Source organism: Neofelis nebulosa, chromosome 6 (genome assembly GCF_028018385.1).
Source record: "Neofelis nebulosa isolate mNeoNeb1 chromosome 6, mNeoNeb1.pri, whole genome shotgun sequence".
In the NCBI taxonomy this organism is placed as follows: Eukaryota; Metazoa; Chordata; class Mammalia; order Carnivora; family Felidae; genus Neofelis; species Neofelis nebulosa.
In genome coordinates, this window is record NC_080787.1 from 8,086,640 (window position 1) to 8,102,786 (window position 16,147).

At 43.5% G+C, this 16,147-nt stretch overlaps 1 protein-coding gene across 2 annotated transcripts in view; it reads left to right on the forward strand.

Annotated features, from left to right (window-relative positions):
• The first annotated feature begins 674 nt into the window (after positions 1 to 674).
• The window catches only part of LOC131513670 (cytidine monophosphate-N-acetylneuraminic acid hydroxylase), a 134,681-nt gene continuing 119,208 nt past the window's right edge, over positions 675 to 16,147 (forward strand). Inside the window, exon 1 of one of the 2 annotated variants that reach the window (XM_058732820.1) lies at positions 675 to 818. The gene's annotated coding sequence lies outside the window, so the exon portion shown is untranslated. Of the gene's footprint in view, positions 819 to 13,038; positions 13,240 to 16,147 lie in introns of those variants that run through there. The other variant, XM_058732819.1, reaches the window with a different exon arrangement.

Sequence of the window (16,147 nt, forward strand, 5' to 3'; positions counted from 1 at the left end):
GTATACGCTCGCACGGATGTTGACTACAGCACAGTATTAATGAACTCTCATCATAGACGGTATTTAATGTAACTGGCAATAAGGCAGTGGAGGAAAGGGTCTATATCCACCGGCAGCCTGATCTAGAATGAAGCAAAGCATTCCTAAGCTCACTCTTTCTGGAAAAGCAAAAGACTGTCCATAGGTGCTTGGAAGTGACAAAAAATACACTAGTGCCTATTGTGAGCGCCTTCCAACATTCTGAAAAGTCACTGATCTCTGTCAAACACCACGGCCTGAGACCAAGCATCCAAGCACGGGAGGGGATCACCCACAACCCCCGAGAGAGAGAGAGAGAGAGAGAGAGACAAGAGACAGAGAGAGAGAACCATTGGCTCCGTTGTGATCAGGTGACGTTCGGCTTCATGTACGACTTGTAGTGCAAGACATCGCTCGTTTATCAAGTTAAAGTGTATTAGAAAAGTTTGCTTGTCTTGTGGAACACTCAGAACAAGTTACTGGCGGTCCAAGGTTCTACTGTACTTGGCTCTGTTTCACGTAGTGTGGGTGGGAGAGGAAATCCAGTGGGCTGCCTTTCACTCCAGAAGCTTCCTCCTCCGGGACCTGGGCGGAGCAAGCTCTCTGAGGTTCTGACAAGTGGCTGATCCCAACGGCAACATCCCAGACAAAGCCGTGCCTGCCAGGAATGCGGTCCGATCCGATCCGTTAGCTCCCGATCCCAGCTCCCACTGGGAAATCGGTGCTGCCGATTTCCCAGGCTGCTTCTCCTAGGTGCCTCCCGGTTTGCAGAGAGCCAGCTGTTTCCTCGTGTGTTGGAGGTAACCAGGGTCGGGTGTTCCCCGTTAGCAAGCAGAAACCCTCATGGTCTGGTCCACCGTGTGGCCAGTTAAGGGCTCCCAAGAAAGAAGCCAGCGGCCAGAAAGAGAGACAGAAAGCGCTGTAAGCGAGCCCCTGTTCCAGGAGCAGGACGGGCTTACCTGAGCCAAGGTCAGCTGGGAGTTAGATGCCGACATCCTGGGGAGACAGAGGAAGAAAGGCCTAGTTTTTACACCCAACCATTCCCCGCCCCCCACAACGGCCGCATCCACCTCTGTCACCTTATTGGCCTTCCTGCTGGGGCCTCTGCTTCAGGTCCTACCCTTTCCATTCAAAGGCTCTGAACTGTGGGAGGTCAATCTGCAACTTGTTCATTGTGTGCTTCCCCATCTACTAAGCAGAGGCCTCCTATCTCCCAACCAACCTGCCACCCGTGCCCGTCCCGCCCGCCCAATGCCCTTCGCCGACAGGGAGGGATGGGCTCTCCTTCCTTTGGGTCCTGGGGACACACACATCAGCCCTTACCTCAGCCCTGATTGTCTCCACTGGACAATGATCTCAGGCTCAAATGCTCGGGTCAGGAGGAACTGAAACAGAAATTAAGACCTGGCATATTTTCATGGCGTTGCTCTTTTTAAACTAGCGAATACTCTGTAAGGCACTGATTCTTTTATAGGAATATACATGGACTTAACCATCCAAGCAAATCTGAACCTGTTCAAGTCATGACCCCAGAGGCTATGGAGCGATTCTAATTATGCTGCCATTTCTCCTCATAGTTCTGAAACTCATTTTTGGTAGTTTCTTTCAGCCTCTAAAGCCTGATTTTTCTCACTCACTGAATATGTTCTGAGAACCTAGCATGCTACAGATTTTCAGTCAGGGACCAGTGAAGAAGGGGTTATGGTTCTCAAACTCCTGGCCTCAGAAAGGACATAGATGGACAATTAGAAGAAGAGATCCGGATAATCCAATCTTAAGTAATCAAGTGTGTTTAGGGCTGTTTATAGTTTGCAAATATTCCTTACACCATCCAAACGCTGTGAGCAAATTGGCATCTTTTCAGAGTAGTCATATCTCTAGCACCCGGACTGTGGCTTCCAGACACGCTCTCAACAAAAGAAACCAAGGCTTTTTTAGGAAAAATAGCTGATTGGGAGTCTGGAGCAGGAAAGTGCAATGTGAATGTGGAATGTGTTGTCCTAGAAGAGGCAAGGAGCTCTCAAATGCCATTGGGATCATCGCAAAATGACTCGCGAAGGCCAATATGAAGAGATTCCCGCTGGCCAAATGGGTCAATTTGAGCATTAGTAAGAATAGTAACTGGAAAAAAGAAGGATTGTTATTGGAGATGGTGGCTACACTCATCACAGTATTTTGTGATGTATGTAATCGCCAGACCACTATGTTGTACCCTTGAAACAAATATAAAATTTGTTGTCAACTATACTTCCGTTAAAAAAAAAAAAGAATGGTAATTGACTGGATTCAAACTCATCAAATATGTGTAACTCACTGAGTTCAAAATGACACTAAAAAAAAAAATTGGAGGCTAGGGGAAAATGATGCCACCACCCCCCCTTTCCTTGATAAACTGCACAACTGAGTAAGTGGTACAGAAAGGGAAATTTAACTTACGAAAGGATTCCAATTAATGCATGAAATGGGAATGGTAGAATCAGGCCATCTTGCAAGCCCCTAATGAAATAATGGGTCACAGTGTTGAGCATCAGTGGTTTTAAACATCACAAACAAGAGAGAAAGTCTGACTTTTCTGTAGGGTGAAAATCTTTCATCAATTAATATAGGACAACATGTCTCAAAGCAGGTTATGCTAAATATTGTCTATTAAATATCCTGCCAAAAAACTATTTTAATCTTAAGTAAGTTTGGGGAATGTGGAACACCGTATCCCTTCCTTCTTGATGATTCATCATGTACATTAGTATATTAAATTCTTGTAAAAATTAGTATATTAAATTCCTTTAAAAAATATGAAGAGAACACTAGTGCTCGACATCACAGTCCTCCTGATAGAAGAAACTAAACATTACAAGCAAAGCTCTTGTAAAAGAAATTGAATCTGAATCTGAACAAGCCTCTAAAGACATCTAAAGGAAGTAAGTGCAAGGGACATATTCAATCATACCACAGGGATGCGATCTGCAAGATCCAGACAGTGAAAAATTTGGAGGGTCAAGCCACTTGGTTTCTTCTACCAATAAATTGTTAAGGGGAAAAAGAGAGACTCAAGGGAGTCTATTCATGGAGAGACCTTAAAGTTCTAGCAACCAGTCGTAAGGTGGGAAGCTTGTTTAGATGGTGAACTTTTTAATGCTAACTAAACCTCCATTTATGACAGGAGACAAGTAAAAATTGGAATACTGGATATTTAATAATAAGTAATGTTTTGGATGTGATACTGGCATATGGCTTCATCTAAAAAAAGGCCATTCCTTACAGAGATGCAGAGGTAAACGCAAGTGTGTGATGTAAGGGATTTGCTTCCAAATAGTGGATGGAGGGAAGCGGATGGGAGTCTGGATGGAGTGTGGGTTGGCTGTGGGTTGATGGTTGTTGGGCTGAGTGATGGGCGTATGGGATGCCATTATATTATTTTATTTACTTTGGTGTGTGTTTGAGTTTCTACATAGTAGAAAATTAAAAAAAATTTTTTAAATGTTTATTTATTTTTGAGAGAGAGAGACAGAGCATGATTGGGGGAGGGGCAGAGAGAGAGGGAGACCTAGAAGCAGGCTCCAGACTCTGAGCTGTCCGCACAGAGCCCGATGTGGGGCTCGAACTCACGAACCGTGAGATCATGACCTGAGTCGAAGTCGGATGCTCAACCGACTGAGCCACCCAGGCACCCCTCTCTAGTAGAAAACTTAAAAAAAGAGAGTGGCTATAATTTTCAGTTGGCTATGTACGTCAAACTGATAAGAGAAGGGGGTAGATCAAATTAAGTCTGCTTCTCATAAGAGAAATACCACACTGCCATCAGTGACTGCCCCTGGGGATTAGGGTGATAGGGATAAAGCATGCTTACGTGCTCCTGTAGACTTTTCCTTTTATGATGAATATGTATGTGCTTTTATAATATAGAAATCTTCAAGAAAAGATTTTTTTCCCTTTGTGTCTAATAACCTTGCTCGCGTGATCACAAATACCGAATCTTTTCTTTTTTTTGTACTTTTTATATATTTTTAAATGTTTACTTATTATTGAGAGACAGAGGCAGAGTATGAGCATGGGAGGGGCAGAGAGAGAGGGAGACACAGAATCTGAAGCAGGCTCCAGGCTCTGAGCTGTCAGCACAGAGCCCGACATGGGGCCTGAACCCACAAACCGCGAGATCATGACCTGAGCTGAAGTCAGATACTCAAGCAACTGAGCCACCCAGGCGCCCCACAAATACCCAATTTCTTAAGGTAATGAAAGGATTTTTGCAATTAGGGTTCCTAAATTGAAGAGTATTACATGTTTTGACATCTAAAATTCTGAGGGTTTGTTTGTTTTTAAAGTCTCATGATCTACTGAGTCATACACACAGTCAAATAGGTCATGCTGATTAGACATAAATCAATTTTGGAAAATGGATTTGGAGTCAAGGACTAGAGCCAGAGACGCCCCACCCACTCCAATGCTCTGTAATTTAGTCAGCTGTATGGCCAGACCCAACGGGGATCCGGGACACTGTACAAAATACTTAAGAAAAATGTGATCACGTTGCTTACTCTTTCTTGAGTGTCTAAGACATTCCATTTTTTTTTGCTCATAGAAGCCAGGGTAGAAAGCACACAAAGTAATTTATGATAAGTTTTTAATAAGAGTTCCTCTTTGTTTTGGGGACCTGTGTCTTGAAATATTTTAGCCCAGCAAGGAGGGGATTTATTCAGTTTACCTGAGGTCAGAGACAGTATGGTGTGATGGTAAATGTTTTAGCTTCTTAAATTTTTTTAAACATTTATTATTGAGAGACAGAGAGAGACAGAGCATGAGCATGGGAAGGACAGAGAGTGGGGAGACACAGAATCCGAAGCAGGCTCCAGGCTCCGAGCTGTCCGCACAGAGCCCGACGCGGGGCTCGAACTCACAAACCGCGAGATCATGACCTGAGCCGAAGTCGGACACCTAACCGACTGAGCCACCCAGGCGCCCCTAAATGTTTTAGTTTCTATGTGCCACAAACCACATAGCAAACATTTGTAGGGCAACCACTAGGTTTGCTGGGAGGTGTTATAGAGATAATTATGGCCATAACAACCATTTACTCAACAAATGTGATGTGTGACTATGTAGAGTGAGCATTATTATTTTGCTCACAGATGTGTAAAGTGAAACTCAGACATGAAGCTCATTTACTGCGTAAGGGGAGGAGGCAGATTTGAACCAGCTCTCTTCCCCACCCGCCGCCCCCCCAGTTCTAAACCTTGGGATCTTAACCATCATGATGGAGGCACAGTGGAAAGATGGACAGTCATGTTAATGCATAAAGAATGACCTCACTCTTAGCAACAGTGGCCGTGTCATATGCTCTGTGTCTCACTTTTCTCATCTGTAAAGCAAACCTACTAACACCTGCTACCTAGAGTTGCTTTTAGGATTACATGATAAAATACATGTAAACTGTAAGAACACACCTGGCTTATCAAAAGTCCTCAATACATGTTATCTTTTCAAATATAATTGATAGGCAGGGGTTGATAAGTTGGTGGATTATGGCGTGGTTTCTCGGGGGAGCAGGTGCCCCATGATGACACAAGCCATAGGCTTATGTCTGGTTGCAGTGGTTGTGCGACCGAAAGATAGAAATGACACAGTGGTTCGTTCAGATGGGTTGCATGGGGATAGACGGGTGGGGACGGAAGGGTGGGCTGGGGTGGGAGAGGGTAGGAAGACTGCTAACAGGGTCTCTGCACACCTCCCCGTGCCCAGGGGAGAGGAAATAGTCAACGCGGGAGATTACACGTGTGTGTGTTTCAAGAAAGACGTTTCCAGGAGCAGCTGTGGTTGATGGTCATCGTGTGGCCGGGTCTGGCCTGGTTTTAAGAACATCCCAGGGTGAGTGTGGAAGGGCTCAAAAGTGGGCTCTGCCCGGGGCAAGGACAGTTGCGCAGGGGGCCGGGGGTGCAGCAGGGGCCTGGGCCTCCCAGCAGCCTCCTGGCCGCACCACGGGCAGGTGCACGGCTTCCCTAGCAAGGGCCCCTAAAGAACAAAACAGAACAAAACAAAAAGCAACCAAAAAAATCAAACCACTGAACGGAAGATCATTTAATTAAAACAGGTGTGTTTTTAGAGCTGTTCGCATTAAATATAATACTTTTATTCTACTTAGGTTTACTAAAAGTCAAATAAGCTCGTGTTATCCCTGTCATAGAATTTGTCAGCCGGGAAGAGAACTTAGAGATGATGGTCAGCTATTTAGCGTCTCATGAAATTTTCATGACTGATCTAAAAAAATGATGAAGAGCAAGTGAATTAATGAAGTAAGATAAAAGTTTATAATTGAACTTTTCAATAATATTTATGTCTACTTAGTTTCCCCAATTTTTTGGGGGGGGGTAGGTAACTTAAAACCTTCGTTTTGCTCATTTAAATAAAGTGACAGGTAGTCATTTTAGATCTAATGACAGATAGTCATTAGATCTTTCCAAATAAGATAAAATACAGAAACATTAATTAATAGCCATAGATTTATCTGCTTTTGACTTCCTCTTAGAAACGAAAGATTTGGGAATCTGTTAGTAAATAGATTCTGTGCCATGATGAGAAATTTGCTATGAGGAGACATATGTTTTTTAAAAATATTCAGTGTATTCATATATTTGCCATCTAAAGAACACTGGTATGGGACGCCTGGGTGGCTCAGTCAGTTAAGCATCCGACTTCAGCTCAGGTCATGATCTCACGGTCCATGAGTTCGAGCCCCACATTGGGCTTTGTGCTGACAGCTCAGAGCCTGGAGCCTGCTTCGGATTCTGTGTCTCCCTCTCTCTCTGCCTCTCCCCCTCTTGCGTGCTGTCTCTCCCCAAAATGAATAAACATTAAAAAAATTTGTTTTAAAAACCTTCTGATATTTTTGACAAGCTTCCCCCAATTGAAATTCTAAATGAAGTCTGTTTGACTAATGAGACTCATTTACTTGGTATGTTCAATTACAAGGGAAGCATTGTCATTAGTGATAATAAACTTTCTTAGGCTATATTGTTAGGAGGGAATGTTACTAATATAACTATTCCAGAAATTATATGAAGTCCCTAAAGTTTTGATATGTCCCAGCATAATGTTATCACTTGTAATTCTACTTACGGAACTGTTGTGTGTCGCAGAAATAACCAAATTTCCTTTGTCAATTGCATTGTAATAAACTCTCATCAGATCTTTAGCCATAGCCAGGTTTTAGTCTTTTGTCATTTACAGCTGTTATTTTACTTTGATGGTCTTACAAATGTATTTCATCTTAAGGGGATTCATGGAGAGGACTTCTGACAAACGCAGGTTTCTGACACCCTTAAGATTATAAAATTAAACTGGGTAAGAGTTTCTGGGCCTGGAGTGAAGACTGGATTCCAACAGAATAAGCATTAATGATATGGGGCTGAATGAATTGAGGAAGGTGATTATAGTTTTTATGACCCTTATTTGAAACATTCTGTTCCCTAATGTTTGTTCTTCCAGATTTAAGAAAACTTTTTCTCTTAAAGTATCTATGGCTTTTAGAAATTTGGTAAAATGGGGGTGCCTGGGTGGCTCAGTCAGTTAAGCGTCTGATTGTTGATTTCAGTTCAGGTCATGATCTCACGGTCTCTGGAATCAAGCCCTGCGTCAGACTCTGCGTTGACAATGCAGAGCCTGCTTGGGATTCCCTCTCTCCCTCTCTCTCCGCCCTTCCCCTACTTGCACAGGCACCTGAGTTCTCTCTCTCTCTCTCTCTCTCTCTCTCTCTCTCAAAATAAACGTTAAAAAATTTTTTTAATATATCTTTATAAATAAATATGAAACATATTTTTCTCCCTGGTTCCTCCAGAATGGGGAAACTCTCAGTGAGTACTTTTATTTTCATGCAAATTGGAGTTATTTGCATAAGCTTCTCCTCCTAACAGGATAGGATTGGAAACAAGGTTATACCAGCAAGGCTTTGACTGGAAGGTTATATTTGAGAAGACATCCATAGACTCAGACACCAACAGACAGATTTAAGGAACTAGGGTTGACTTGATGGGGCCAATAAAGCCCCTTTGAAAAAAAATCAGCCCTGTCCCCTAATTTACAGGGTTCCCAGCAGCCTTACCAGGGGAGCAAGGAAGGTCACTTCCTGGCAGGCCCAGGAAACTCAGGATCTTTGGGGGACGTTGAGAAGAGAGGAGGAAGTAACCCAGATCTGTGGGTATTTCAGGCAAATCTGTTGGCAAGAATCTGGCTTGGCTTCTGGCCTTGAGAGGCTATTAAAAGTTCAATCTAGAGATTCTTTATGAAAAGTTCCAGTAAGGCAGGTTTTAAAGAGTCTATGTGGTCAACGCCTATTCTTGCTGTCCTTATGTAAATAATTAGGCCAAGTTTGGCTAAAACTGGACTTATTTTACAAACAAATTCATCTTACTTTAGTTCTCCTTGCTGGAGACCAGGGTGATTTTAGAGAAAAAAAGCATTGTTTCTGTAACACAGTGTTGTGGATGTTAGCTTCTAGTTCTGACGGTCTCTGAGCGTTTGCTGTTTGCCTATAAAACTGGGCTGGATCCCGAATTCTTCTGGTTTCCTCGAATATCTGACTGTGATTCTCCAAACAAAGGTTTCTCATTTTCATCTCTTGGAATCACCGGGAACCGAAACTGCCTTTTTTCCCCCTGAAAAGCCCTGCAAACTGAGGCTGGATGACTTGAGATAAACCTCAGAGAAATGGCCACAACAGCGCTGGTTGAGACACAGGATCCCCAGAGACCTTCAAACTGGAGACCAGGAAACCCCATCAGATTGTCACTGCCGGCCCTCACTCCATCGGAGGTGCCTTGAGCCTGGCTGGCGCCTAGAAACTCCACTCGGCCGGAAGCAGCAATTGTTACGACAAACGTTGCTCATAAAATTTCACCGACAGAGCATATGAGGACAGGAAACTTAATTATCTAGCAGGAATCATGTCGCTTAATAGCACCGATCAGTAATCAATAAGATAGTCACCATCGGTTCAACTGGTCAGCACTAAATTAGCAGGGTTTTTTCCCCTCTCTTCTTTATCTCAATCTTGTAATTACCTCTTCCTTCTTTCTCATAAAAACTCTTGGCTTTCCCTGCACAAGTGGGTCGCTTTTCTGGTTATTCTGGAATCTGTGCTCTCCCCCGAATTGCAGTCCTGGGACCCCAAATAAAGACCTGTGTTCCTTTTCAGTTTTGTCTCCTTTCTCAGTTGACAAACTCTTAACTACCTCAAACTCTCCAGCCCCTCGGTGATTTCCTCAACTGGGAGAGACTTCTGGAAGCGTGTGTCTTCCTCACTCTGAGGCCTGGAAACTCCAAACACTAAACTGGGGGCAGTCATTCTGCTCACCTCATTTGTTTACTTGTTTCTTTCTTTTTTCCTTTCTTTCTTTTTTAATGTTTTATTTATTTTTCAGAGAACACGAGTGGGGGAGGGGCAGAAAGACAGAGGGAGCCAGAGGATCTGAAGTGGGCGGTGCACTGAGGGGCTCGAACCCACGAACTGTGAGATCATGACCTGTGCTAAAGTCGGATGTTTAACCCACTGGGCCACCCAGGCGCCCCTGTTCACTTGTCGCTTGGAGATCTTTGGTTTTTGTTGTCTCATTTGTCTGAGCACTGTTCTTTCATTTATTTCATTCCCACCCCCCTTTTTTTGGGTTGTTTCAACAGAGGGGGTAGATCTTGTCCCTCCTTCTCCATCTTGGCGAGAAGTAGAAATACAGGAGTCATTTTTGGTGCTTTTGTTTCCTACTTATTTTCGGTTTTAATTTACATGTCCTCATCTAGTGATGATTCGGGGCACTTTTTCACGTGCTCATTGGCGTGTGTTTATCTCTTTGATGAAACGTTCAAAACTTTTGCCTTTGTAAAAAATTGGGTTGTCCACCTTTTTGTGCTTGAGTTACAGGAATTCTTGCCTTGTGTATTTGTGGGCAGGAGTTTTCCATCAGATGTGTGATTTGCAAATGTTTTCTCCCCGTCCTTAGCATGCCTGTTCATTTTCTCGACGATGTCTTTTGTTAAGCAGAAGTTTAACAAAATTTTGGTGCCGCCTAGTTTATTAATGTCTTTTTTAGGGTAATGCTTTCTGTATCAATTTTAAGAAATCCTGTATACCTCCGAGTCATGCGTTTGCTCTTCACGCTTTCCTCCAAAAGCTTTATAGTTTTGTGTTTAAGCTTATCTCAGACTAATTGTTGTGTATCGTGCGATGTAGAGATTAATTTCTTTCCCATATGAACATCCAGTTATTCTAGCACCATTGTTGAAAAGCAACAAAGACCTTCTGTTCTTTGTTTCGTTTTCATTGTTCCATCTTAAAAATATTTTTCTTTTTTATTCATTTAAAAAAATTGTAATTCCAGCATAGTTAACATACAGTGTTATATTGGTTTCAGAAGTACAATGTAGTGATTCAACAATTCGTGTATTACCCGGTGCACATCATGGTCAGGGGATGCTTAATCCCCATCCACCATTTCACCCATCCCCCCACCCACCTCCCCTCTGGTGACTGTCAGCTTATTCTATTTAGTTAAGAGTTTGGTTTTTGGTCTTTTTTTTTTTTTTTCCTTTGTTCATTTGTTTCGCTCCTTAAATGCCACGTATGAATGAAATCATATGGTATTTGCCTTTCGTTGCCTGGCTTATTTCGCTTAGCATAATATACCCTAGCTTCGTCCACGTCGTGGCCAATGGCAGGATTTCATTCTTTCCTGTGGCTGAATAATACTGCCTTGTGCATATATCCACACCTTTATCCATTCATCAGTCAGTGGACACTTGGGCTGCTTCCATAGTTTGGCTATTGTAGATAATGCCGCTAGAAACAGAGGGCTGCATGTATCCCACTGAATGACTGTTTTCGTATTCTTTGGGTGATTGCCCACTAGTGTGATTACTGGGTTACAGGTTGTCCTACTTCCAGCTTTAACTTTTTGAGGAACCTCCACTCTGTTGTACAGAGTGACTGCACCAGTTTGCATTCCCACCAACAGTGCCTGAGGGTTCCTTTTTATCCACATCCTTGCCAACACTGGTTGTTTTCTGAGTGCTTGATTTTAGCCATTCTGACAGGGGTGAGGTGGCATCTCATGGTGGTTTATGTTTTCAAACGGGTTGTATTCTACCGCAATCTAGTTTTTCAATCCTTTGCCAATACCGCATTATCTTCGTTCTGTAGTTTTATAATAAGCTTTGAAGTCCGGTAGTCGAAGTCTTCCAACTTTCTTCAAGATTTCTTTGGCTGTTTAGGTCCTTTGTATTTCCATACGAGTCCCAGAATAAACTTGTCAATTTCTCCACAAAACTTCTAGTGAGATTGATTGGAAATGCACTGAATCTGTTGCGTCAAGAAATCAACGTGGGGAGAAATGACATGTTAACAACAGAGACTTCGGACCCGGGATATTTTAGGGTTGCTATTTATGCAGGGTTTTGATTGATATTATATAATTGAATTTTGATGGGATATACTGGAGTTGATATTCTTCTAGTATTTTATCCATTTCATCTACATATTTATGTTTATTGGCACAAAGATTTTAGTACTATTATTTTATTTTAATGTCTGCAGGACTACAGTACAGTCTCTTCTTCCTGACAGTGGTGACTCACGGGCTTTCTCTTTATTTTTTCCTTGGCCAGTAATATCACTAGAGGTATTTTTATTTTGTTTTGGCCTTTTCAAAGAACTACCTTTTGAATAGATGATTTTGAATAGGTCTCTATTGTATGTTTTCTTTTTTATAAAATCCCACTCTTTCTTATTTCCTTTTTCTTTATTTTATTTTGCCGTTCTTTTCTAAGTACAGTGCTTGGAATTAATATTTGGCTCATTAAATTTCAGATTTCCTCCTTTTCTAATGTCTGTGTTTCCCTCTAAATACTGCTTCAAAAGAATCCCTCAAGTTTGATATGTTTGTTTTCGTTAGTATTTAGTTTTAATTTCTGATTTGATTTATTTTTGACCCAATATATTATATTAATATATGTTGCTTAATTTTCAATGATGAATTTTAGTAGTTACCATTTTGTTTTTGATTCTGAGTTTAGTTTTATTGTGATATATACAATCTTGTATCTCTACATTATTCCTTTGAAATTTGAGATTAAGCCTATGTATGAACAGTTATTGTAACTGTTACATATGTGCAGGAAAAAAAAAACAGGTATATTCTGCAGTTGTTGAATGGTATGTTGTGATTCCTGTATCTCTCTCTCTCTCTCTCTCTCTCTCTCTCTCTTTTTTTTTTTTCGTTATTTCAAACAGGAAGGTAAATTTGGTCCCTGTTATTGGAACTTGGCCAGAAGTAGAAATACATGAGTCATTCTTAATGCTTTTGCTTCCTACTCATTTTTTTGTTTTTAATTTCTATCTCTCTGCTGACTAATGATAACGTTGGGCACTTTTTCATGCGTTCATTGGCCATTTGTGTGCGTGTAAAAAAATCTCCATTAGGTCAGGTTTGGTAACTGTGATACTCAAACCCTCTTCATCCTTACTGATTTATCTGCTTTTGACATATCCCAACATGTATTGGTACCTTTGGGGGCTACCGTTTCCCTGACAATGGCTCAAGTCAGTCTGGAAGCAGGGCACATCTCACTACAACATTCTCTCTCTCTCTCTAAGGGAGGGTACTGCCCTTTCCGGGGCAGAGTGGGGCCAGTGGAGGGCAGGCACGGGTAAGGGGGTGGGGGCGCGCGCAGGGGCGCAGGGTGAGGGGAGCAAGGGAGCAAGGGGAGAAGGGTATGTGGGGACGCGGCGGGGCACAGGGTGCTGGGGGAGGCAGGAGGCCAACACAGCGCGGCGCCCTTCCCAGGCGCGTGGGGCGCTCGACTCCAGGACTGGCGGGCCTCGGAGGGGGTGACAAGGGGGTGCCGGGCGGGCTCCCAGCTGCCTCCAGGCCGCCCACAGTGTGAGCCACGGTGGGAAGAGGGGGGGGGGGCGGCGAGCCTTATCCCCAGGAAATGGGACACGGAGGAAGCTTCTCGAGTTCGAGTTGTCCCTGCTCACCCCCAGGGCAGGTGACTCCCCTTCCCACGTGGGTCCCCGCCCGGCTCCTCCGGTGGATGCTCCTTTCGGTTCCCTTGACTCTGGCGCCTCTCCCTGGAGCCCCTCCGTCCGCAGCCTCCCTCCTGCAGCCCTGCGTCCCCCGGTGGAGTCCGGAGACCTCCCTGGGCCTCCGGAAACCCTCCCTGAGTCCCCAGGAGTCCCCACAGGTGAGCCGGCATCACTTGTTGGCGTGCCTGCTGCGCCTGCGCCCTCCGGACGAATTAAAATACATTTTTATCTGCTTCTTCAATCAGTTACTGAGAGTATTTAAAAATCTGGGGTTTTGAATTCGCCTGTGACTCCTTATAGTTTTGGCAGTATATCCTGAGGCTGTTAGTGCATGTAAATTTGAAAGTATGGTTCCTGACTAATTGGTCCTCTTATCTTTATGAAATGACTCACTTTGGCAATATTTGTTGCTTAGCACATGCTTTATTGCTTATACGGCTATGTCAGTGTTCTCTCGGTTAGAGTTTGAGATCTCCTTTATACAGACATTACGTGGGCATAAGTATACAAAGACATATTTCAAGCCTCAGGCACAGAGAATGGAACTAACTGTAAGATTATGGAATTTCTGAATTTCTCATGCTGTGAGCTGCTGATGCTTTGGAACTTTGCCTGCACAAATTACCATTAGCTGAGCTAGAAGTGGAGCCTTCCAGACGGGATCAGCATTTGCTTTTTCCAGGTTTATGGGAGCTACTCAACTAAATGTTTGGCAAGAGGTTTGTCCAGTGCCCCTCGCTAGTGTGAATTCAGGCTGAAAACACTCATGGTGGCCAGGTTGTACTTTTTTTCTCCCATCATCCACTTAACACTAAGATTTGAACTAATAGATTTTCCTGTCTCCTGGAACTGGGCTTGGGATGGGAGGAGTGGGGGATTGAGGAGAAAGCAGTTCATTTCTACATTCATTCTTTTTTTAATGTAATTTTTTAATGTATATTTTTAAATTAAAAAAAATTTTTTTTAACGTTTATTTATTTTTTTGAGAGAGAGCATGAGTGGGGAAGGGGCAGAGAGAGAGAGAGGGAGACACAGAATTGGAAGCAGGCTCCGGGCTGTGAGATCATGACCTGCTGAGCCACCCAGGTGCCCCTACATTCATTGTTAAATTGATTGTTTCACCCACTGGGATCACTTTTGGGGGGAAGATCCCAATTAGACTCCCCAACTTGACAGGCACTTTGGGCTGTGTCTCTGGAGTCATTGGAGGCCATGAATGCAAACCTCTATGTGTTCCCTCCCCTACCTCGTCTCCTTATTTGGGGGAAATGGCTGACTACAGTCTTGTCTGCAATCAGTGTCTGATTTGAGAATTCCTTACATTCATGACAGCTCATTGACTCTCTTAAGATGGTCAGATTTTTAGTTGTTTTTAACAAGAGGATTCATTCAGGTGGTTAGCCTGTCACCTTACTGGAAACAGAATCTAAATTTAGTACATGGTACCTCAAACTCTGTTAGGCTCCTTATTTATGCTTTCGTCTCTCACGTAATTATATATGTCCATACGTGACAATTGAGAGTATTTGTTTTAAATTCCATGGGAAGAAATTGGGAAGGTGATCAGCTTTAGTGATTAAGTATGTGCTGACCATTTCAGCGATGTTCCTGGCTTGGGTCAGTTTTTTTTTTTTTTTTTTTTAATTTTTTTTTTCAACGTTTTTTATTTATTTTTGGGACAGAGAGAGACAGAGCATGAATGGGGGAGGGGCAGAGAGAGGGAGACACAGAATCGGAAACAGGCTCCAGGCTCCGAGCCATCAGCCCAGAGCCTGACGCGGGGCTCGAACTCACGGACCGTGAGATCGCGACCTGGCTGAAGTCGGACCCTTAACCGACTGCGCCACCCAGGCGCCCCTTGGGTCAGTTTTTAAAGAGGCTGCCAGAAAGTGTTGACGATGATACCACAAGCCACTTACATCTGCTGGTTTGAAACTGCCCAGGAAACTTTACATTTTTTATTTTTAGCTTTTACTTCCCTTCGGTTTATATTTCCGTTGTTGTAGCCTTCTTCCAATGCCAAAACCGCACGAGCAAGCTATGGGAGGTTGGCAGTTGCCCTGCCCCCACGAGATATGTCTATCTGGAGCCTCCAAATGTGACCTAATATAGGAAGAGGACCTTTTGGATATTATTAGGGATTTTTTTTAAGTTTATTTATTTATTTTGAGAGAGAGAGCATGAGTGGAGAAGGAACAGAGAGAGAGAGAGATAGGGAGAGAATCCCAAGGAGGCTCTGCTCTGTCAGAGTGGAGCCCAACATGGGGCTCGAACTCACAAACCTTGACATTATGACCTTAGCTGATACCGAGTTGGATGCTTAACCCATGGAGCCACCCAGACGCCCTGATATAATTAAGGATCTTAAGGGGAGATCATCCTGGATTATGCAGGTAGACCCTAATCCAATAGCAGGTGCCTTTACAGCAAGAGGAAGAGACAAAGGCAGAGCCACAGGAAAAGACACAGAGGAGAGACACGGAACGAAGGTGACCACAGAGCAGGAGCCCGAGGTGATGCATCTGCAGAAGCTAGGAGAAAGGCATGTACGCTCCTTCACACTCCCAGCGGGAAGCAGCTCTGCAGGCACCTTGATTTCAGACTCCTGGCCTCTAGAACCATGAGGGATTACATCTCGGTAATTTTCAACCACCCGGTTAAACTTGAACTTGTTTGGGCAGCTCTGGGAAACTAACAACCGGTACTCACTCTCTGCTTCAATGAGATTGAAAGCCTAGTTTCCCATCAATTGTGATCAAGGTCAGGGACCAGAATGGAACTTCTCTGGAGCCACTCCCAACTTCAGCAGTTTCCTGCTTGTGTTCTTTCTCCAATCAAGTGTTTCCAGGAGTTTCCTGTTAGTGTACATGCTCAAAGCTTTTAAAAGTATAACGCCCTTCCTATTACTGTTACTTTTTTTTCTGTTACCTTTTTAAAAATTTTATTTTAGAGACAGCATGCACACCCATGTGTGGGGGCGGGCAGAGAGAGAGAGAGAGAGAGAGAGAAGGAGAGAGAATCCCAAGCAGGCTCCCCCGCTTGGGATTGGGCAGAGCCCAATGCAGG